This window comes from Haemaphysalis longicornis, unplaced genomic scaffold, assembly GCF_048455015.1.
Source record: "Haemaphysalis longicornis isolate Haplotype H1 unplaced genomic scaffold, Haemaphysalis longicornis Haplotype H1 scaffold_2, whole genome shotgun sequence".
Classification (NCBI taxonomy): Eukaryota; Metazoa; Arthropoda; class Arachnida; order Ixodida; family Ixodidae; genus Haemaphysalis; species Haemaphysalis longicornis.
The window spans coordinates 42764283-42788957 of NW_027526295.1; the positions used below are offsets into that span (position 1 = coordinate 42764283).

The 24675-nt window shown below is 48.4% G+C and overlaps 2 non-coding genes across 2 annotated transcripts; both read right to left on the bottom strand.

Moving 5' to 3' along the window:
• Positions 1–15287: 15287 nt before the first annotated feature.
• Positions 15288–15359, bottom strand: Trnas-acu (transfer RNA serine (anticodon ACU)). Its single transcript has one exon. It is a non-coding gene; the product is annotated as a tRNA-Ser (tRNA).
• Positions 15360–15776: 417 nt separating this feature from the next.
• On the bottom strand, positions 15777–15848 carry Trnar-ucu (transfer RNA arginine (anticodon UCU)). Its single transcript has one exon. It is a non-coding gene; the product is annotated as a tRNA-Arg (tRNA).
• Positions 15849–24675: the final 8827 nt, after the last annotated feature.

A 24675-nucleotide genomic window follows, 5' to 3' on the forward strand; every position in this document is an offset into this window, starting at 1 on the left:
TAGCCCCCTGCTAGATAAGACAAAGTTCTTGCGGAAAGCACGAGGAAGGCTTGAGCGCGAAATTATGGAAGCTCTTTTTTAAGTGCGAATGCACTTTATAAGCGACCCCAAACCATCCACCGCCGGCGGCGGCGGCGGCGGCGTCGGCGGCGTCCGCAGTGCTCCTCTATATTTAAAAAAGAAACAGCATCCGGCGCCAGGTTTCGATCCGAGGACTTTGCGGCCGCAGCGCGACGCGCTACCGACTAAGCCACGGAAGCCACGCTGATATCAGTGTGAGTAAGGCGCCTTATATCTTTAACGCATTCAAACTACGTCGTCAGCGGCGTGCGTTGGCGACTCAGCGGCGTTATAGCGGCTTGATAACTGCGTGGTGTACACGTGATACTACAAACCCGATGGAAGAGATGGAAGAGAAGGCGGCGAGGCGGTGGGCTGCGGGGGCCGAGCGCAAGCGCCGCAAGCGGGCCGACAACCGTGCATTCGCACTTTCACATCCTCCCCCTCGGGGAAATGCGGGGGAATTTTATTAGACAGGCAGGGGATAACTGCGTGAGTACTCCGTCCTTATCGCTGACTGATAAAGAAGTGGCTTTTTTAAACACGTGATGCATTTAGACGTGACAATTGCTTCTCGTTTTTAGGTTTTTAGTTTTGTGTATTTAAGCAGCATCTTTTTCAATAAATTCTAGTTGGAAGTTCGGCACCGTGTTGTGAGTTACGTGTTCCTCTCGTCCCTGTTTTAGCGCCGATTAATTTTTAACCTTCAGAAAAGCACTAGTAAGTACAGCAGTAATTATTTTTATTGAAATCACTTCGCAGGAGCTTTGGAAAAAGTGATTGTTGCTTGTTTGTGTGGTTTTAGAATTTTTAGAACAACGATTGTGTGAGCGAAATTGCTTAAATTTCTTGGCATCGTTCCCAGTCTTCAAAAATCATCTATCGATTTCTTTATAATCTCGCTCCGACTAATCTTCCGACAAAAGAAAACCCCTAAGAAGCAGACAAAAAAAGGCATTGTGAGCTACTAGCTACCAACCTTCAAAACAACTACCTGGTTTGTTAACCACGCCACCACTGCGACACCGTGACATACCTCCTACATTTCCCATGCGAACCCTGGCATCAATGAATATCTTTATGTGTGGGTGGGTTTTGTATTTTTAAGCTATTTTGGCAGTGATAACGCTCGTTTCTCACAAAATGGTCTTCCAGATCGGCCTACTCATGCTAATACTACAAGAAATTAGGTTAAGGGGGGACGCGGGTCTAGGAATGGGCAGAAATGGCCAAAATGTCGATTTTGAGAAAATCTAATTTTTGGAATAATTGTACCTTCAAGCACCTGCCTTCAAAATACCAACGCTAAATTCGATCGGGAAATACTCGAAAATCATGTTTTGAAGCGCCTCGGGGGCCACGAAATGCCCCGAATCGCACAAAAGTTGTTTCAAATTCCCGCGCGCGCCGCGGGCGAAGAAGCCGACCGATCGCAGCCATATTGGTCTTGTTTTGAAGCTTGTTTCTTTGTGCGTATTTTTCGATATCTCAAAATGGCGTCGCTGTAGTAGAACGACCGCCCTTGCCAGTTTTCCGAAGGTGCCTTCTGGGCCTCCGATTGGCTGCAGCGCGCGCGCGCGGTTTGAGTTCGTCGTCTGACGTCTCCCATTGGTCGGCGCGACTGCTACATCAGTTTTTTTTTCTTTCGCCATCATGGCGTCTGCTACCCGCGTCTGACGGAGTCCGCTCTTCTGGCGCAGCGCTCGCTTAGAGTAGTTTTGCAAGACATTTTCGCGGTTTCTTTGGATTCTTTCATCGCACACATTCGTGACTGATGCCAGGAGACGTACGTTTGAAGAGGACGACCCGTCATGTATACGGGAAGCGAAAGCGTCGTCCGCCCGCGCAGTGCGACTTCGGGCCGCTCGACTCAGCCGGATGAAAATTGTTCGACGCCTCGTATTGCTTCGCCTTTCCCATCGCCTGACCAACTACCTAGGGAATCCAGACCTGGTCCAAGCACGTCTTGTCGAGTTGACACAAGGTATTACACGGCGAAGGAGATCGCCGCGCGTACGGAACACGCAGACGAGGCCAAGCGCGACATGGAGACCAAATCACCAACGCTACGGAAATTCGACCTCCTTGAAGTGGATCTGCCGGACTCGGAGGTGAAATCCGGCACAGAATTTGTCTTAGTGGATATGGCAATGCTGAAAGACCTTTTTTTGCGCACGTCAAGTTATACTTCCGTATTTCTTACGTATTATTTATTTTTAATTAATTAATTTATTTAGTTATTTAGTTATTTATTTATTTATTATTTATTTATTTATTTGTTTATTTATTTTGTATTTATAAAAATTCCGTGCTACAATTTATTTGTATTTACGCTATTATAACTATGAAACCGTTACATACCCTAATTATATTTTTTCGCTAGTTCTTGCCCCCCCCCTCTCCAAGGTTTTTCTGGTCAGAGCAACGGCACTAACAGCAACTACATCCAAGAACGGACAGACTCCACGCTCCTTTCTCACTCAGGAAGACAGTTTTTGAGTCCGTCCGTGTTCCAGGAAGCCGCACCTGTCGCGAGGAACCGCCGCGAGTAATAGAAATTGGTGACAGGCAGTGTTCCGAAACAAATGCACGCCTTATTAGGACTACCTCCCCCACCATCGGCTGGGCCGCTGGTCCAACGTGGCTAACACGACATTAAGCACCATGACCAATTTCTTCTAAAGAGGGCAACGAGGGCCAGCTCAAGCAAAAGAAATATTCTACCGAAGCGCACCCCCCGCACTCCCCCCCCCCCCCCCCCCGCCCACTTCTTTCTGGTTGATCTCGCTTTTTAAGGGGCGTCCCAAAAAAGCAAGTCTGGTGGCGTGGTGCATCAACTTGCATCAATCGCTGGATTTTCATTGAGCTATGACAAGGGACTGTCGTTGCTTCTCGCAATTTCTGTGGAAGTAAAGCCGTCAGAAAGACGAGCGAAAACAAGTTTTCGTATTTGCGCAAATAATTAACTGCATATATTTGTGCTCAAATGCAATTCCGAACAGTAAAGTTTGTTTTTGATAGTGGGTGACCAGTTTTGATGAGATCACCTGCTGCCCTAAGCAAATGTTACGCTCCCGCAACACGCCGGCAAAATTAATATATCATGTTAGCAGCAATCTTCTAAACCGTGAAGCAAGGTACGAGGCGTATTAATTGCTACATTGCATATTTTTAGAGAAAAACAAAAGTATCTAAGCTGTAGCTGCCAAATTATCATGGTCGAAAATGTTTTAGCGCCGCTTCGCTTGATTCTAACGGCAGATATCCGAGCCTTTCAGGTGGAGAGCGCCGTAACGCAGCTATAGCTAACGAAATATATCATTCATCGAGTAATTTTTTTTGAAATAGCGATAAATCGGCGAGCGTGATGCACTAGTACAGTTCTACGCAGTCTGACATTCAGTAGTACCGGCCGCCTCACATTTTCGATGCTTCACATAACCAAAATAATACTGCCACTGTAAATAGGCTCCCCGCACAGGCTCAAGTGGGACTCGCTTCACAAGCTTTAATGAACAGAAGAACAAAGCAAAGGAAGCACGGGAGAACATACACGTACGACGACAAATTTTTCAGCAGCATTTAACTCAACTAAATTCAGCCTTAGCAAACATATTATACAGGGTGATGAAAGTTAGGTCGACAGGTTTTTTTATTATGCGTTTAATTTTACGTGAAGACCACCTCTAGTTGGAGGTTATGCGTCCAGGGGGACACAGAATTAGGTGCTAAATTTTGATGTCGGTGGCTTAATTACTAAAATTGAAGAATGAATTTTTTTGTGGCTGCAGTAAGCAGGCATGTTTGTATCTAGAAGTTCCATGTAGTTTCATTTGGCAGAATTCTTCTAGCGCATCTGTACACCGAGATAGCGAACTGCAAAGTTTAATTACTGGTCGCATGATTACGCATGCCAGACAGTGGCGACCGGCGCAAATTTCCTCCCCTTTGTTCTGTTTTGATTGCGGTTCCGAGTACTGCAGATTGCTATAACGCCTGCCAAGAATGAAAGGGTGCCAGTTATCACTTTTTCTTAAGCCTCCTCCGCGTTGTCGAACTAAACACCGTACACCGCAGGCGCGTTACAAAAGGGAGGAGCTTTGCGCTGGTCTTCACTGTCTTGCATGCGTAATCATGCCAACGGCAATTAAACTTCACGGTTCGACATCTCAGAGTACTAATGCACTAAAAGAATTCTGTCAAATGGAACTTCATGGAAACACGACCGCCTCTAAATTTTTAATACAAAGATGCCTGCTTACTGCAGCCGCTAAAAAGTTGATTAAACAATTTAAGTTAATTAAGCCACGTACATCTATAATTACCACACGACTACATGTTCCTTTGGTGCATAACCTCACTGTAGCGGTAGACTTCACGTATATCTGAGCATACAATTTTAAAAATAAATGTCGCCCTAACTTTGCTCACCCTGCATATAGACAGATGCAAAATTCAATGTGCACAAATACAGACATAAATATAAATACACTGACCCCTCCCTCCTTCTCTCAATCAGGTGCTCATGCATAGGTGCAGTAGTGGTGGGACCACTTTTTCCTACTTTGAAGTTGGGACCATTTGTTCCGGGACCTTTAGTTACGGAGCCATTTGTTCCGGGGTCATTTGTTCTGGGACCATTTTTTCCGCGGCCGGCCTATGGCGCGAGAAAATCGACACGGCCGCTGTTTAAGCCGGGGCGCGTGCCCTTGTCATACCCGTGAATGCAAGTGTTAAAAAAAATGAGCGAACGCGTGCCTCGAACGACCGCGTAATTCGCGGGTCGAGTGGGAGAGGGCAGCAATCGTTGGATGACAGAGACTAGAGCAGTGCGGGGGCCGGAATTTCTAGGCCTGGCACGACCCCTCCTGGTAGAGACACGGCCAGGGCCAGGCCCGAGCCGACAAAACATTAAGATAAAATCCCGAGCCTGGCCCTAGCCCTACAGCATTTATTAAGAGAAACCCGATCCCGCGCACTGTTTTACGGTCAGCCCGAGTCCGCCAGACTCCAAACATGAGCCCTCAAGGTTAGATTTTTTTAGCGTAAAATGAGCCCAGACGGAGTATATTGAATATACACTTGTTCAATACTTAGACCTATATCTGTACAACATAAATATCCTGAACTAAAAAATGTATCTTTACGGAAAATGTTGGTAAAACAGGCGCTGCATTTGCGACAGTTTCCGAACTTAAAGCACAATGAGGATCGCCTAAATGATGCTAATAAAAGTGGATATTTTTATTGATGAATTTCTTGGACAGCTATGCCACGTTTCGTTATTTCATTCAATTCGTTTTCCAAAAGAACTCTTTGCCTACTTGTTTTTGACGCTAGCACACTCTGCCGGGAGCTAGTTTAACTTGTACTTCTCTTAATTTAATTTGCCAAGGTTCGTTGTCGGTTTGCACCAGGTGTCTACCCAAGTAGACCTGAGTTCCTCCTATGCTCACAAAGTTTTCTACTCAAAACGTCGCTTTATGGGCAAAAAGATATGTGCATAAAAAGCTTTCAGAAAGGCACAAGGATACGTTAGCTAATCTTTGGTGTTATGGTCTGCACAAAGTGCAATGTCCAGGTCACATTTGTTCTTTTTTTGTTTGAAAAACAGAGGAAAGATTCAATCAAGTACTCTACTACCAGAGTGCTGTCGTTTTCCGACCCGTTCTCTCCCACTGTGCTGATGAAGCCCATACGTTTTATTTTGTTGGCTTAAAGGCTTTCCAAGTGCAATAAGTCATTTTTTAGTTCTTTAGCATCGCCAAGGAGACAGACTGACAGCACTTCGCTGTTTTGTTTTCATTTCAACCAAACGATCAATGAGCCGAATTTTTTGTTGTCAACATTCTAAATTTGCGGCACACGACTACCGGGATTCAGGGTCTGCCCAGGCCGGATCCACCCAAAAAGGGTTTTCGTTCAAACCCAAGCCTCGCCCGGTACCGAGAAAATGCGTGCTGCCCGTTCCAAGCACGCCCCACGGGCCGGGCCTGGCTCGTCCTTTTGGACCGTCCCGGGCCCGAGCTTTGCCCTAACTAGAGCACTACCCGGGCCGCAATTTATATTCCTGGCCCGAACCTGCTTCCTGGCCCGAACCTGCATGGCAGACTTCTAAAATGTTTTTCTTATTCTAAACTTCTAAAAGGCTTTCTAAGCGCAATCGCCTTTTATCATATCTTTCAACAGCGCTGTAATGAATTTACACTTGTTTCTTTTTGTTCTCACTTAACCTGAAAGATCACCAAAAATGTTTTTGTTGTCAACAATTTATAATTTACGGCGCAGGATTGCCGGGCCTCACGGATGGCCAGGGCGGCTCGGGCTGGCACGGCCCTAAAACTTTGATTCAAGCGCTAGCCTGGTCCGGGCCCGAGAAAATGCTTGCTACACGGCCCGAGCCTGCCCCGCCAGTGCACTACGTCAGACTACCTAGCTACGCCACCGCACGCAACTGTTTCAGGGCTGTGCCCTTGTGGTATGCTGTTTTGTCGTGTGCTGTTTTGACGCCGTGCTATTTTGTCGCGTGCGCTTTTGTCGCTGTGCTATTCTGCCGCTGCGCTTTTCTGTCGCGTGCTGTTTTGCCGCGTGCTCTTTTGACGCCGTGCAGTTATGGCGGTGCTCTTCTGTCACATGCCCTTTCGTCGCGTGCTGTTCGAACCCACGACCTCCAGAATACCGGTCTGGTGCGATGACCACTACGCTACCGGCGGGGCGATTTTCCCCTCCACCTTCTGGGGTATTTAAATGTGTTTAAATGACCTACACATCATCCTCTTTGCTTTCTGATATTTTCGTGACGGCCAACCCTTATTTCTACGAGCCCCTCATTTCCTATTCCGATCCGCTACATGCATAACGAGGGACTCTGTTCTGGCAGTCTTGGTGCCATAGGGAGCTTAAGAGGGTACAACGCTGGTTGACCACTCTCGACATGTCGTAGACACTCGATTCACGGAACGGTAAATAAAAAGACGGTCTCCTTCACCCCGAGAAGTCGGAGTGGCGCTGGCTCCCACCCCCAGCACAGGAAAAAGTACATTGACATAAATACCCCAGAAAGTGGAGGGCAAAATCGCCCTTCCGGTAGCGTATTGGACATCGCACCAGACCGGTATTCTGGAGGTCGTGGGTTCGAATCCCACCTCGCGGGCATTTCTCTCCGCTTTCTTTCGTGCTTTGCAAATTCTATATCTGTTTGCATGCGACGGGAGGGTGCGTTGTTGGATGCGGTCGCTGGCGGTTCCAAAACGGAGCTTTGCTTGTCTGCGTTTCTCGCTCTTGGTGAGGATGTATTCCCACTTTTCGAAGTTTTCCTTTCCTTGCTGGTTTGCAAAACTCTCAGTGCCTGATGCGATTTGGTCTCCTACCGAAGTGCCAGTTGGTTTAGATGGACTTTGATCGATGCTTGGGTCTTGATCTGTGCAAGGATTATGGTTGGCCATGAGCTCTGTTGCCAAGAGGATTAGTAGTCGTTGTGGCGACAGAGCCACCGCAGGTACTTCGTCGGCCTGTTTTGTACTCGGACGTCAACAGCTGACTGTATGAAGGAAAATCTAGTCGGGACGATGAGGACGACTTGAAAGGAATTTCGGGCATGTCTGGACGATTTTAAGGCCACCACTTACATGTTCTCATAAATACTTCCACAGAAATATTGAGTATAATATAGCAGTGATCGCGAAGAAGCGATCCACTCCTCTTTCTAACGCATCTCGATGTCGAGAGGGTTCAACGCTGGTTGACCACTCTCTACATGTCGTAGACACTCGAGTCACGGCCCGGGGATTAAAAAGAAGGTCTCCTTGACCCCGAGAAGTCGGAGTGGTGCTGGCTACCACCCCCAAGCACAGGAAAAAATTACATTGACATAAATACCCCAGAAAGCGGAGGGGAAAATCGCCCCGCCGGTAGCGTAGTGGTCATCGCACCAGACCGGTATTCTGGAGGTCGTGGGTTCGGATCACACCTGGCGGGCATTTTTTCTCCGCTTTCTTTCTTTCTTTACAAATTCTTATCTTTTCAAATGACCTACCACATTCTACTTTTTGCTTTCCGAGGTTTTCTTGATTGCCAATCCTTATTTCCGTGTTATATATATATATATAAATATATATATAAAGAAAAAAATGAAACACGCCGAAAGAGGATAGGTTTTAACGCTTCGACCGGGGACCGGCCTTCGTCAGCCTTCATCAGATTCTGACGAAGGCCGGGCCCCTGTCGAAGCGTTAAAACCTATCCTCCTTCGACGTGTTTCATTTTTTTCATTATACTTACCGGTGACCAAGAAATTGTTTCCCACTATATATATATACATATATATATATATATATATATATATATATATATATATATATATATATATAGTTGAGAAAATGATAGACGCACGATTAAAAACAAAAACAGTGGTTTACTGACGTTTCGACTGGAGGACCCGCCTTCCTCTTCATCAAGATCAAGATCTTTATCAAGATGAAGACTGGTCCTCTAGTCGAAACGTCAGTAAACCACTGTTTTTGTTTTTCATCGTGCGTCTACCATTTTTTCAACTATTTCTTCTGGCTCCTCGAGAAGTTTCGTTTACTGCTCTATATATATAGGAAGCAGTAGAACTTTGAAGATGGTAGAGAACACAAGAAAACAAAAACGTCGAAAAAGGTAAAACCACGATTGTGGCCTACGTTTCAGCAAAGAGACTTGCTTTCCTCAGGGCAATCTCTCGCCTGGTAGGCACGGTTTATATAGGGGTAGGTCCTCAGGTCAGAGGAGAGAAGGAAAGAAGGAAGTGAAATTGAGAAAGCTGATTGGTTTGGGAGTATGTCGGGGGAGATATTGAGGGGGAAAGAAGGCTGTATAGTTTGAGCTGCGAGGTTGGTCATAGGGAAGTCAGGCGGGGGGAGGGGGGGTTAATTCCGAGATTTTTGAAGAGATTGGATGAGAGGGTTTTGTTGACGCTCCGCAGGTGCATACCGAAAGGTTCTCAGAAACGCTGGAAGCTGACCAGGTGGTGAGAGTGGGTTCCTTATCAGAAACTATCCGCAAGCCTCAGGTCAAAAGAGAAAGTAGAGAAGGGAGGGAATGACCGGGTCTATGAAAAAAAGGCGAAAAGAAAGAAAAAAAGAAAGAGAAAGAAAACAAGGGAGGGAAAGTACTCAAACCCACACACAAAAGAAAGAGTAATAACCCCCCAGTTGAGAAGGCACGTGTCGCCTAGGGAAAACATTCCTGGAAGAGGGTTGTCCTGAAACTCAAAAACGAAAACATAAAGTTAGAGTGACGTCTGGGTCACAAGACAAAGCGGAGAAAAAAAGAACAAATAAAATAAATAAAATAGAATTTCAAAAGCAAAGGTTGGGGGGATGCGGGCGCGTATTAGCTGGAAGCGAAGGTATGAAAACAAAAGGAATCAGGTGACCAGGCACAGAGCAGAGTGAACGGTCATAGTCTTTGGATAAGGTATATGCACGACAATGCCTAATGCTGTATTCCCGGTGAATATCGCAAGGATTCCAGGTTGCGCCCAGACGCATTAATTCCAGCAGGTTCCATGGAGTTGAATTTGTGAATTAATTAGGATTCTCGGTATTTCCTGTCCCTAGGAGACTTAAAATGTGACTGATGTATATACAACTTAAGGTGATCAAAATTGTGGTCTGGTTGGTTGAAATGCTGCGCTACAGCTATGGAGAATTTGATAAGAGTATCTGCCCTGTGGCCATTAGGCCGCAGGCTCATAGGTTCACTCGTTTCGCCTATATACTGTTTGTGGCACATTGAGCATTCCAACATATACCCAATGTTGGATGAAGTGCACGTGAAACTTGAATTAATCTTGTGGACAAAATTACTGGCTGTGCTTTTTACAATGAAGTCTGTTTGCAGTTGCCTCCAAGTCTTGCACCTGGAGCGGGAGCAATTGGCTATGACTGGTTGCTTTGAAGGCCCTGTTTTAGCATGCACTAAAATATCTTTTAGATTCCTGTTTCTCCGGTAGGTAACCCTTGGTGCTTTCTGGAAAGTCTTTTTAAGACGGTCGTTACTGGCTAAAATGGGGTAGTACTTCCGCAGTATATTGTTTACGTTTGGGAGGGCGTCTCAAAATTTAGTTATTAGGGCAGGTGGCCATTGGCGGGGCACGCCAATGGCTGCAGCGGGCGCGCCGCAGGAGTAGGAGGGGATTTGCGCCGCTGACAGTTGATGCATGACCGGATGTACTTGCGGACGAACGTGTACATTCCCCGCCAGTAGTACCGTAGGCGAAGTCACTCATACGTTCTTAACACACCTGAGTGTGCGCAGCTGGGGTCAGCGTGGAAGTATGAGCATATCCCGTGCGCAAATGTCGAGGTATTACCAGTAACCATTTGCGACCTCCTGATTGGTAGTTGCGCATGAAGAGCTTTTCGTCACGGAGTGCAAAGTGGGCATCTTGTCGGCGCAGCGCACGTGATTCTTGAGCAGAGGGCACGCCAGAGAGGAAGTCAATAAGCGTAGCAATCCAGGAGTTCTTGCGCTGCTCGGCTGAGATGTCCGTGATGTCGACGGACGACACTCCGTTATCAACACCACCGGAACACGAGTCTTCCGCCGGTAGGGGGGAGCGAGACAGAGCGTCAGCGTCTGAATGCTTCCGGCCGGAACGGTACAGCACACGGATGTCATGCTCTTGAAGTCGCAGAGCCCAGCCACCAAGGCGGCCAGACGGGTATTTCAGCGACGACAACCAACACAATGCGTGGTGGTCCGTCACAACGTCAAAAGGACGACTGTACAAATATCGTCGAAATTTTGTAAGCGCCCATACGATGGCCAGGCACTCTTTTTCAGAGACCGAATAATTTAACTCAGCTTTTGTGAGCATACGACTGGCATAAGCGGCGATATAATCATCAAAACCAGCTTTTCTTTGGGAAAGCACTTCACCGATTCCGGCGCCGCTGGCATCCGTGTGGATTTCTGTTGGCGCGGTCCGGTCAAAGTAACGCATAATAGGCGGGGAAGTAAGGAGGCGCCGTAACATTGCGAAGGCTTCATCGCAATACCTCGACCAAGCGCCAATACCGCTCTCCTTGCCGTGAAGCGCCGTCAAGGGCGGAATTATGGCGGCAAAGTTGCGAATGAAGCGGCTGAAATACGAACATAGAAAAATAAAGCTCCGTAGAGCCTTCATGGTGTTCGGCATAGGGAACTCAGCGAAAGCACGAAGTTTGGTGGCGTCGGGAAGAATTCCCTCCTTCGACACAACGTGGCCTAGTATAGTCAACTTTCGCGCGGCAAAGTGACATTTCTTCATGTTGAGTTGCAATCTGGCATTGGCAAGGCAAGTCAAAACCTGCTCCAGGCCCCCCAAATGAGTTTCGAAGTCGGGAGAAAAATGACTATGTCATCGAGATAACAGAGCAACGTTTTCCACTTCAGGCCGCGCAAAATGATGTCCATCATCCTCTCGAACGTGGCAGGAGCGTTGCACAGGCCAAGCGGCATGACGTTAAAGTCATACAGGCCGTCAGGAGTGATGAACGCAGTTTTCGCGCGATCGGCCTCTGCCATGGATACCTGCCAATATCCAGACCGCCGATCAAGAGAAAAAAAAGCTCGGCACCTTCTAAACCGTCAAGAGCATCGTCGATCCGTGGTAAAGTATACACATCCTTCCGCGTTATGCTGTTCAGACGGCGATAAGCAACGCAAAAGCGGATGGAACCGTCGTTTTTTTGTGACAAGCACAACGGGAGACGCCCAGGGACTGTCGGAGGGCCGACTTACTCCCCGCTTGAGCATAGTTGAATTATCCCCAGCACCACCACAAAACTGAAGCGTGGTTTATTGGACCACTAACGAGCAGTTAGAGCTGCGGAGCGCCGAGGTTCTTCGTGCTAAGCAAGCTGTGTCCGACGCGATACTCGATCGGCCCGTGCGCCAAGCGATGCTTCTGCCTTCTCGCCATCGGCCGGGATATTCCGGTGGATATTCCCGGGAAATATCCCCAACGGGGGATTGTCCTTGCATGAACGCCTATGACGATTACATCAATCGCGTCCAAAATCACTGCTACAATATATGTATATATATATATATATATATATATATATATATATATATATATATATATATATATATATATGGTTAGGAAATGAGGGGCTCGTTAGGAAATACAGAAAGAAATGCGGGCAGTCTACAACGCCAAAGAAGTCATAGGGGAATGTTAGGACTATATTTTTTTTTACCGTTAGTGAAATTATATTTTTTTTCATATTAATTGAAGCGAGAAAGAAAGAAAGAAAGAAAACCACGCGCCCAGAGAGGGGAACGAACCCACGCCTTTCGATTAGATCTCGAATGCCTTACCAATTCGGCTATCTGGGCGACTGTGTTCTGCTTCACTTTCTGGGGTATTTCTATTTACTACAAGTGTATCTGACGCTTGAGGGTGGTAGCCAGCGCCACTCAGACTACACGGGGAGAAGGGTACCTTCTTTTCAACCCCCAGGGCGTGACGCGAACGTCTACAGCCTGTCATAAGCGGGTAACTGGCGGGAAACCCTCTTATGCTAACTTGGCATCAAGGCTGCCACAACCGAGGCCCTCGCTAAGCTTTCGCAGGATAATATGGTTAGGAAATGAGGGGCTCGTTAGGAAATACAGAAAGAAATGCGGGCAGTCTACAATGCCAAAGAAGGCATAGGGGAATGGTAGGACTATATTTTTTTACCGTTAGTGAAATTATATATATATATTTTTTTCATAATAATTGAAGCGAGAAAGAAAGAAAGAAAGAAAAACACGCGCCCAGAGTGGGGACCGAACCCACGCCTTTCGATTAGATCTCGAATGCCTTACCAATTCGGCTATCTGGGCGACTGTGGTCTGCTTCACTTTCTGGGGTATTTATATTTACTACAAGTGTATCTGACGCTTGAGGGTGGTAGCCAGCGCCACTCAGACTACACGGGGAGAAGGGGACCTTCTTTTCAACCCCCGGGGCGTGACGCCAACGTCTACAGCCTGTCATAAGCGGGTAACTGGCGGGAAACCCTCTTATGCTACCTTGGCATCAAGGCTGCCACAACCGAGGCCCTCGCTAAGCTTTCGCAGGATAATATGGTTAGGAAATAAGGGGCTCGTTAGGAAATACAGAAAGAAATGCGGGCAGTCCACAACGCCAAAGAAGGCATAGGGGAATGGTAGGACTATATTTTTTTTACCGTTAGTGAAATTATATTTTTTTTTCATAATAATTGAAGCGAGAAAGAAAGAAAGAAAGAAAAACACGCGCCCAGAGTGGGGACTGAACCCATGCCTTTCGATTAGATCTCGAATGCCTTACCAATTCGGCTATCTGGGCGACTGTGTTCTGCTTCACTTTCTGGGGTATTTATATTTACTACAACTGTATCTGACGCCTGAGGGTGGTAGCCAGCGCCGCTCAGACTACACGGGGAGAAGGGGACCTTCTTTTCAACCTCCGGGGCGTGACGCGAACGTCTACAGCCTGTCATAGCGGGTAACTGGCGGGAAACCCTCTTATGTTACCTTGGCATCAAGGCTGCCACAACCGAGGCCCTCGCTAACCTTTCCCAGGATAATATGGTTAGGAAATGTGGGGCTCGTTAGGAAATACAGAAAGAAATGCGGGCAGTCTACAACGCCAAAGAAGGCATAGGGGAATGGTAGGGCTATATTTTTTTTTACCATTAGTGAAATTATATTTTTTTTTCATATTAATTGAAGCGAGAAAGAAAGAAAGAAAGAAAAACACGCGCCCAGAGTGGGGACCGAACCCACGCCTTTCGATTATATCTCGAATGCCTTACCAATTCGGTTATCTGGGCGACTGTGTTATGCTTCACTTTCGGGGTATTTATATTTACTACAAGTGTATCTGACGCTTGAGGGTGGTAGCCAGCGCCACTCAGACTACGCGGGAAGAAGGGGACCTTCTTTTCAACCCCCGGGGCGTGACGCGAACGTCTACAGCCTGTCATAAGCGGGTAACTGGCGGGAAACCCTCTTATGCTACCTTGGAATCAAGGCTGCCACAACCGAGGCCCTCGCTACGCTTTCGCAGGATAATATGGTTAGGAAATGAGGGGCTCGTTAGGAAATACAGAAAGAAATGCGGGCAGTCTACAACGCCAAAGAAGGCATAGGGGAATGGTAGGACTATATTTTTTTTACCGTTAGTGAAATTATATTTTTTTTTCATATTAATTGAAGCGAGAAAGAAAGAAAGAAAGAAAGAAGAATACGCGCCCAGGGTGGGGACCGAACCCACGCCTTTCGATTAGATCTCGAATGCCTTACCAATTCGGCTATCTGGGCGACTGTGTTCTGCTTCACTTTCTGGGGTATTTATATTTACTACAAGTGTATCTGACGCTTGAGGGTGGTAGCCAGCGCCACTCAGACTACACGGGGAGAAGGGGACCTTCTTTTCAACCCCCGGGGCGTGACGCGAACGTCTACAGCCTGTCATAAGCGGGTAACTGGCGGGAAACCCTCTTATGCTACCTTGGCATCAAGGCTGCCACAACGGAGGCCCTCGCTAAGCTTTCGCAGGATAATATGGTTAGGAAATGAGGGGCTCGTTAGGAAATACAGAAAGAAAAGCGGGCAGTCTACAACGCCAACGAAGGCATAGGGGAATGGTAGGACTATATTTTTTTTACCGTTAGTGAAATTATATATTTTTTTCATATTAATTGAAGCGAGAAAGAAAGAAAGAAAGAAGAATACGCGCCCAGAGTGGGGACCGAACCCACGCCTTTCGATTAGATCTCGAATGCCTTACCAATTCGGCTATCTGGGTGACTGTGTTCTGCTTCACTTTCTGGGGTATGTATATTTACTACAAGTGTATCTGACGCTTGAGGGTGGTAGCCAGCGCCACTCAGACTACACGGGGAAAAGGGGACCTTCTTTTCAACCCCCGGGGCGTGACGCGAACGTCTACAGCCTGACATAAGTGGGTAACTGGCGGGAAACCCTCTTATGCTACCTTGGCATCAAGGCTGCCACAACCGAGGCCCTCGCTAAGCTTTCGCAGGATAATATGGTTAGGAAATGAGGGGCTCGTTAGGAAATACAAAAAGAAAAGCGGGCAGTCTACAACGCCAACGAAGGCATAGGGGAATGGTAGGACTATATTTTTTTTTACTGTTAGTGAAATTATATTTTTTTTCATAATTATTGAAGCGAGAAAGAAAGAAAGAAAGAAAAACACGCGCCCAGAGTGGGGACCGAACCCACGCCTTTCGATTAGTTCTCGAATGCCTTACCAATTCGGCTATCTGGGCGACTGTGTTCTGCTTCACTTTCTGGGGTATTTCTATTTACTACAAGTGTATCTGACGCTTGAGGGTGGTAGCCAGCGCCACTCAGACTACACGGGGAGAAGGGGACCTTCTTTTCAACCCCCGGGGCGTGACACGAACGTCTACAGCCTGTCATAAGCGGGTAACTGGAGGGAAACCCTCTTATGCTACCTTGGCATCAAGGCTGCCACAACCGAGGCCCTCGCTAAGCTTTCGCAGGATAATATGGTTAGGTAATGAGGGGCTCATTAGGAAATACAGAAAGAAATGCGGGCAGTCTACAACGCCAAAGAAGGCATAGGGGAATGGTAGGACTATATTTTTTTTTACCCTTAGTGAAATTATATTTTTTTTTTCATATTAATTGAAGCGAGAAAGAAAGAAAGAAAGAAAAACACGCGCCCAGAGTGGGGACCGAACCCACGCCTTTCGATTAGATATCGAATGCCTTACCAATTCGGCTATCTGGGCGTCGGTTGTGGCGAGGGCCTGGGATGTGGCAGCCTTGATGCCAAGGTAGCATAAGAGGGTTTCCCGCCAGCTACCCGCTTATGACAGGCTGTAGACGTTCGCGTCACGCCCCGGGGGTTGAAAAGAAGGTCCCCTTTTCCCCGTGTAGTCTGAGTGGCGCTGGCTACCACCCTCAAGCGTCAGATACACTTGTAGTAAATATAAATACCCCAGAAAGTGAAGCAGAACACAGTCGCCCAGATAGCCGAATTGGTAAGGCATTCGAGATCTAATAGAAAGGCGTGGGTTCGGTCCCCACTCTGGGCGCGTGTTTTTCTTTCTTTCTTTCTTTCTCGCTTCAATTAATATGAAAAAAAAATATAATTTCACTAACGGTAAAAAAAATATAGTCCTACCATTCCCCTATGCCTTCGTTGGCGTTGTAGACTGCCCGCATTTCTTTCTGTATTTCCTAACGAGCCCCTCATTTCCTAACCATATTATCCTGCGAAAGCTTAGCGAGGGCCTTGGTTGTGGCAGCCTTGATGCCAAGGTAGCCTAAGAGGGTTTCCCGCCAGGTACCCGCTTATGACAGGCTGTAGACGTTCGGGTCACGCCCCGGGGGTTGAAAAGAAGGTCCCCTTCTCCCCGTGTAGTCTGCGAGGCGCTGGCTACCACCCTCAAGCGTCAGATACACTTGTAGTAAATATAAATACCCCAGAAAGTGAAGCAGAACACAGTCGCCCAGATAGCCGAATTGGTAAGGCATTCGAGATCTAATCGAAAGGCGTGGGTTCGGTCCCCACTTTTGGCGCGTGTTTTTCTTTCTTTCTTTCTAACTCGCTTCAATTAATATGAAAATATATATATATATATATAATTTCACTAACGGTAAAAAAAATATAGTCCTACCATTCCCCTATGCCTTCTTTGGCGTTGTAGACTGCCCGCATTTCTTTCTGTATTTCCTAACGAGCCCCTTATTTCCTAACCATATTATCCTGCGAAAGCTTAGCGAGGGCCTCTGTTGTGGCAGCCGTGATGCGAAGGTAGCATAGGAGGGTTTCCCGCCAGTTACCCGCTTATGACAGGCTGTAGACGTTCGCGTCACGCCCCGGGGGTTGAAAAGAAGGTCCCCTTCTCCCCGTGTAGTCTGAGTGGCGCTGGCTACCACCCTCAAGCGTCAGATACACTTGTAGTAAATATAAGTACTCCAGAAAGTGAAGAAGAACACAGTCGCCCAGATAGCCGAATTGGTAAGGCATCCGAGATCTAATCGAAAGGCGTGGGTTCGGTCCCCACTCTGGGCGCGTGTTTTTCTTTCTTTCTTTCTTTCATGCTTCAATTAATATGAAAAAAAATATAATTTCACTAACGGTAAAAAAAATATAGTCCTACCATTCCCCTATGCCTTCTTTGGCGTTGTAGACTGCCCGCATTGCTTTCTGTATTTCCTAACGAGCCCCTCATTTCCTAACCATATTATCCTGCGAAAGCTTAGCCAGGGCCTCGGTTGTGGCAGCCTTGATGCCAAGGTAGCCTAAGAGGGTTTCCCGCCAGTTACCCGCTTAGGACAGGCTGTAGACGTTCGCGTCACGCCCCGGGGGTTGAAAAGAAGGTTCCCTTCTCCCCGTGTAGTCTGCGTGGCGCTGGCTACCACCCTCAAGCGTCAGATACACTTGTAGTAAATATAAATACCCCAGAAAGTGAAGCAGAAGACAGTCTCCCAGATAACCGAATTGGTAAGGCATTCGAGATCTAATCGAAAGGCGTGTGTTCGGTCCCCACTCTGGGTGCGTGTTTTTCTTTCTTTCTTTCTCGCTTCAATGAATATGAAAAAATATATATATATAATTTCAGTAACGGTAAAAAAAAATATAGTCCTACCATTCCCCTATGCCTTCTTTGGCGTTGTAGACTGCCCGCATTTCTTTCTGTATTTCCTAACGAGCCCCTCATTTCCTAACCATATTATCCTGCGAAAGCTTAGCCAGGGCCTCTGTTGTGGCAGCCTTGATGCCAAGGTAGCAAAAGAGGGTTTCCCGCCAGTTACCCGCTTATGACAGGCTGTAGACGTTCGCGTCACGCCCCGGGGGTTGAAAAGAAGGTCCCCTTTTCCCCGTGTAGTCTGAGTGGCGCTGGCTACCACCCTCAAGCGTCAGATACACTTGTAGTAAATAAAATACCCCAGAAAGTGAAGCAGAACACAGTCGCCCAGATAGCCGAATTGGTAAGCATTCGAGAGCTAATTGAAAGGCGTGGGTTCGGTCCCCACTCTGGGCGCGTGTTTTTCTTTCTTTCTTTCTTTCTCGCTCCAATTAATATGAAAAAAAATATATAATTTCACTAACGGTAAAAAAAAATATAGTCCTACCATTCCCCTAAGCCTGCTTTGGCATTGTAGACTGCCCGAATTTCTTTCTGTATATATATATATATATATATATATATATATATATATATATATATATATATATATATATTTATATATATTTATATATATATATATCCGCGAATCATACATTGGGTTTGTTTATTTGTGTTTTGCTTTTACCGCCCGGCTGCGCCGGTCTGTGTTATCTCGGCGCCAAGGGAAGCGCGTGTTCCATTCTTTCTTTCTGTGCCGCATGTGTTATCTGTTGTGATAGGGAGAGCATTCCGATCTAACGTGAACAGCCCAGAATAATCTTCTTGGATCTACTATGTTCTCAATGCGAATCGACGTTTCGAGAACCACGCCCACCAAAAGATAAAAAGCCTGCAGTGCGGACGCCGGGGCATTCCATTCGATGACACTCGCCTGTGCAATTCACTTTGTTGACCGCTGCTTCGCCGCCTCTGTATTCTTTTGAGTTGTTAGGGGAGCACAAGTTCGCTCCAATAAACGTGTTTCTCATTCAAGACAACTGCATCGTCCTTGTCTTCGTGACATCTGGTGGAGGTGCTGGGTACGCACCCTTCATGCCCACTACAACCTCGGGAAGCCGCCAAGGCAGTTCAACAAGAGCCAGCCTCCGCCAGCAAGATTTACCACCCGAGTTCGGTTTGATGCCAGAAGGGCCTAAGAAAAGAAACGCTGCAACCAACACCATGGTGCAAGAAGCAACGTCGCCAATCGTCCTGCAGCAGCCCCGGGAACCGCCATCGTTCCGGGGAGCCCCCGCTGAAGACCCCGAAGAATGGTTGGAGAAGCTGGAGCGCGTCCGCATTTTCAACAGGTGGGACGACGAAGAAACTTTCCGGCACGTCTACTTTTACTTAGAAGATGCTGCTCGAACTTGGTTCGAGAACCATGAGAGTTCTTTGACCGACTGGACTCACTTCAAAAGGGAGTTCCTTAAGACCTTCACTGCCGTTGTGAGTAAAGAGCGAGCTGCGCTTTTGCTTGAAACTCGGACACAACACCCCAATGAAGGGGTCGTGATCTTCGTTAAGGAGATGAAGCAACTATTTCGCCGCGCGGACCCCGAAATGACGGAAGAAAAGAAGTTACGTTTCTCGATGCGCGGTGTGAAGGAGAAGCTGTTTGCTGGACTTGTCCGCAACCCGCCCAAAACCATCGCTGAATTCATGACCGAAGCCAGCACGATTGAGAAGGCTCTCGAAATGCGTGCTAAGCAGTATGACCGGAACTCTGTTGGCGCGGCCTGTGCGAACTACATCGACAACATGCGGATTCCGGCTGATAGCCTACGCGAGACCATCCGCGCAGTAGTGAGAGAGGAGATGCGGAAACTTTTCCCGACGACGTCGCAACCCCAAGTCGCTTGCCTAACTGACGTGATCCGGGAAGAAGTTCAAAACGCTTTGGGAACTTCTGTGGCATCCGAAGTACACTGCGAGCCCCAAGATATGACGTACTCCGCGGCTGTTCACTGACCCCGCCCTACTCCAACACGTCGTCAAGAGGCACGTCGTCAAGAGGCCCCACCCTACCACCGCCCACTGTCGCCCGCCCGACCCCCGGTAGCACGAACCCAGGCGCCGAGGAAGACTGACGTATGGCGAACACCGGATAATCGTCCTCTGTGCTACCACTGCGAAGAGGCCGACCACATCTACCGTCGCTGCCCAAACAAGAGACTCGGACTACGTGGTTTCTCCGTCGACGCACCACGCCCCCGACCCGGCCATACTCGTATGAGATTGAAGAATACCTGTCGAACACCAGCCGTGGACCAGCCTGTTTCAACCGTTCGCCGTCGCCCTACCCGTACCAGTCGCCGGACCGCCGTAGCAGTGCTGACTTCGCACGTGGAAGGTCTCCCAGCCCACGCGGGGGAAACTAAAGGCAGCAACTTCTGGAGGTGAAGTTGCTCTACGGCGAAAACCTGGAAACCCTCCAACGACGCACGGACGCGCTGAAGACAGTGATTCACGACATGCCCTCATCCCGACTACCCGACCTAACCCTGACGAGACTCCCGAACACGACGACAGCATCACGGCGCTACACGTACCCGACCTGACCGAGACGTCCGTTGAGAAGACGACGACAACGACGATGCACAGTGCCCGACCATCAACACGTACAAGCAGAGATACGACGCCCCGACGAACCCGGAACTCGAGGACGACTGCATCTGACGTCAAGGTGTCCATCGACGGCTTTGACGTAGTCGCCCTCGTAGACACGGGAGCTGACTATTCTGTAATGAGCGGACCATTTGCGTCTAAACTGAAGAAAGTTATGACCCGATGGGACGGTCCGCACATACGCACAGCAGGAGGCCACCTCGTGACGCCAAGTGGAACGTGCACATCGCGCGTCACCTTAGACGGCGCAACGTACCCTGCGGCGTTCGTCGTTCTGCCTAACTGCCCCCGCGACGTAATTCATGGAATGGACTTTTTGATGGACAACGGTGCAATAATCGATCTGCAGACTAAGTCAATAACTTTTTCCCCCCATCACTCCATGACGCCGGAACCGAACCCCGAACGATGTGCTGCTGTAAGGATTGTCGATGATCATGTCACCCTGCCACCCCGCGCAAGCTTGATGGTCGCAGTCTACTGTGAAGATGCTGCTCCTGACGTCGACGCTATCGTAGACACTGATCAAAGGGTGCTTCTCGACCGTGGTGTGTCTGTCGCAACAGGCATTGCGCGCTTCAATTAACACCAAACCAACATTTTGGTTACTAATTTCACCGAGGAGTACCAGCATTTAAACAAGGGTGCGGCAATTGCATTCCTCGAAGAAACGCAAGAAGCAAGTGACGTGATCGCGGTCGCCGACTTTGAACGCACACCCGTAGAAACCTTCAAGCTCCCGCAGCCATTCGACGTGAATCCGGCTCTACCACAAGAACAACGGAAAAAATTATTGGCTTTGCTGGGTCGCTATAGCGAATGTTTTTCGTCGAGCGCAAAACTACTTCACACCCCTCTATCGAAGCACCGAATAATAACCGAAGATGGAGCCCGACCTACCCGAGAGTCACCGTACCGCTTCTCTTCACACGAACGGGTAGCCATCCGGACTCAAGTCGACGACATGCTCAGCGACGACAGTATACAGCCATCGAAAAGCCCCTGGGCTGCACCCGTCGTACTCGTAAAGAAAAAAGACGGCACATGAGGTTTTGCGTTGACTACCAGCGACTGAACAAAATCACGAAGAAGGACGTGTACCCCCTCCCCCGAATCGACGACGCCCTCGACCACCTCTGCCACGCGAAGTAATTCTCATCGATGGACCTGAAGACCGGCTACTGGCAAATTGAAGTGGACGAGAGAGACCGAGAGAAGACTGCATTTAACCCCAGACGGCCTATACGAGTTCAAGGTGATGCCGTTTGGGCTGTGCACAGCACCAGCTTCGTTTCAAAGAGTCATGGACACTGTGCTAACTGGCCTTAGGTGCCACACCTGCCTCGTATACCTCGACGACGTAGTGGTATTCTCCCGGACGTTGGACGAACACCTTGAAAGGTTGGAGTCTGTACTCGAGGCCATTCGTACGTCGGGGTTGACGCTGAAGCCTGAAAAGTGCCGTTTCGCATACGGGGAACTGAAGTTCTTGGGCCACGTCGTCAACGCCGCGGGAGTCCTACCTGACCTGGCAAAAACTTCAGCCATTGCGAACTTCCCAAAGCCGAAGGACAAGAAGGGCGTGCGAAGATTTCTCGGGCTGTGCGCATACTTCCGGCGCATCGTCGCAAACTTCGCACGCATTGCAGAGCCACTCACGCGCTTGACGAAAGAAAGCACCCCTTTCAGCTGGGAAAATGACCAAGAAAAAGCATTCGGCGAGCTGCAAAAACGCCTGCAAAGCCCACCCGTACTCGCTCATTTTGACGAAAATGCCGAAACGGAAATGCACACGGACCCCAGTGATATAGGCTTGGGTGCCGTCCTTGTCCAAAATCATAGCGGCTGCGAAAGAGTAATCGCCTATGCCAGCCGTGGTCTGTCGAAGGAGGAGAAAAACTATTCTGCCTCTGAGAAAGAGTGCCTGGCTATTATATGGGCGATTTCAAAATTTCGCCCATACGTGTATGGAAGGCCATTCAAGGTTGTAACAGACCACCATGCGCTGTGTTGGCTCGCCAATTTTAAGGACCCCTCTGGCCGTCTTGGGCGGAGGAGCTTGCGCCTGCAGGAGTTCGACGTTACAGTCGTTTATAAATCCGGCATGAAACACTCCGACGCCGACTGCCTGTCCCGCGCCCCCGTCGACCCACCACCACAAGACTCTGATGAAGACAGCGCGTTCTTCGGGATCGTGACGGAGAGTGACCTAGCCGTCCAGCAGCGTGCCGACCCCGACTTACGCGTCATAATCGAGTTCCTCGAGGGATGCAACGTTGCCGTTCCTAGGACCTTCATACGCAGCTTACCAGCATTCAGCCTGAGAACCTCCGTCCTTGTGAAGAAGAATTTCAGCCCCGGAACAAGAGCGAATTACCTTCTCGTCATCCCCGCGGACCTTCGTGACGAAATTTTGGAAGCGTGCCACGACGACCCGTCTTCCGGACATCTGGGCACAGCCCGCACTATTGGAAAAATCTCTGACGTCACCCACTACGTCCGGAGCTGCCTTGACTGCCAGCGACAGAAAACGCCGCCGACAAGACCCGCCGGACTTCTGCAACCGATCACCGCCCCGTCGAGGCCATTTCAACTGATTGGAATAGACATTTTAGGCCCGTTCCCTACGTCACGATCAGAGAACAAGTGGATTGTCGTAGCGACAGCCTACATGACGCGCTACGCAGAGACCTCCGTTCTTCCGAGGAGCGACTGCATAAGAAGTGGCAAAGTTCTTTATAAGCCACGTTGTGCTGCGACATGAAGCCCCGGAAGTCCTAATAACGGACCACGGAACGGCATTTACTGCGGAGCTGATGCAAGGAGTATTACGCTACAGCAACACGGATCACCGAAGAACGACGGCGTACCACCCCCAAACGAACGGACTAACCGAACGTCTGAACAGGACGATTGCGGATATGCTGTTTATGTACGTCAACGTTGAACACAAGACTTGGGACGAAGTCCTCCCATATGTCACGTTTGCGTACAATACAGCCACGCAGGAAACTACGCAGATGACACCGTTCGAGCGTGTCTACGGAAGACGGCCGGCTACGATGCTCGACGCCATGCTTCCGCACGTAGAAGACGACGACCTCAACGCCGACGTCCAAGGATACCTTCAAAGTGCGGAGGAGGCCCGCCAGCTCGTTCGAGTTCGTATAACGGACCAGCAGCTGGTGGATGCCGGTCACTACAACCTCCGACGCCGAGACGCCGAGTACCAACCAGGGGATCGTGTGCGGGTTTGGACTCCCATCCGACGACGCGGACTCAGTGCGAAGCTTCTGCGATGGTATTTCGGACCCTACCAGATTCTACGACGTGTTGGCCAATTAACCTACGAAGTGATCCCCAGTGGTGATTCCCGCCCATTACCACGTGTTTCGCTTCAAACCATACTTCGCAAGATGACGGACTTTTTTTGTTGTTGTTTTATTGGTGTTGTGTTTGTTCGGACTATCGGTTTTTTTTAGCATCGGGTCGATGCACGTTTAGAGGAAGGTAATACCGCGAACAATGTACGGGTTTGTTTATTTATTGTTTGTTTTTAATTCCCGGCAGCGCCCGGCTCTGTTATCTGTGTCCCATGCGGAGCGCGTGTTCCATTCTTTATTTTTATGCCGCACCGGCTATCTCGTTCAGAAACGCAGACTGTTCCGCCCTAGCGTCGCTAGCCCTGAATAATCTTCTGTGATCTACAATGTTCTGGATGTGAATCGACGGTTCCAGAAACACTCGTGCACAAAGATAAAAGCCTGCGGAGCAGACGCCGCGACATCCGATTCGAACACACTCGCCTGTGTAAGTCACTTTGCTGACCGCTGCTTCGCCGCCTTTGTATTCTTTTGAGCTGTTAGGGGAGCACAAGTTCGTTTTGTTGTTGTTGTTGTTGTTGTTCCTTAAGTATATTGGCGCATACCCAATCAGGGGATCGGCCAAACATCAGTCGCTAATTCGAATGAGATTGCTGCCTAGGTGGATGATTCGAGGAATAGAAAATTTTGGAAGCTTTTTTCTTCTTGTGTTTGAGGAATTGAGATTAGAAATTAGTCAAAATTGAAACAAAATAAATAAAGAAAGAAAGAAAGAAAGAAGAAGAAGAGGAGGAGGAGGAGAAGAATAATAATAACAAAAAAAAACAAAAAAAACGCCAATGGATACGTTTCGAGGGGTCTGGTGAGGTTCCAGAATAAGATACGAATTCGGTTGTGAATCTTTTGGAATTTTCTATGAAGCGCAGAAGAGCAGAACAAACATCCCGGCGGCCATATCCAGTTTCTGAAGCCCCAAATGATTACAAGTA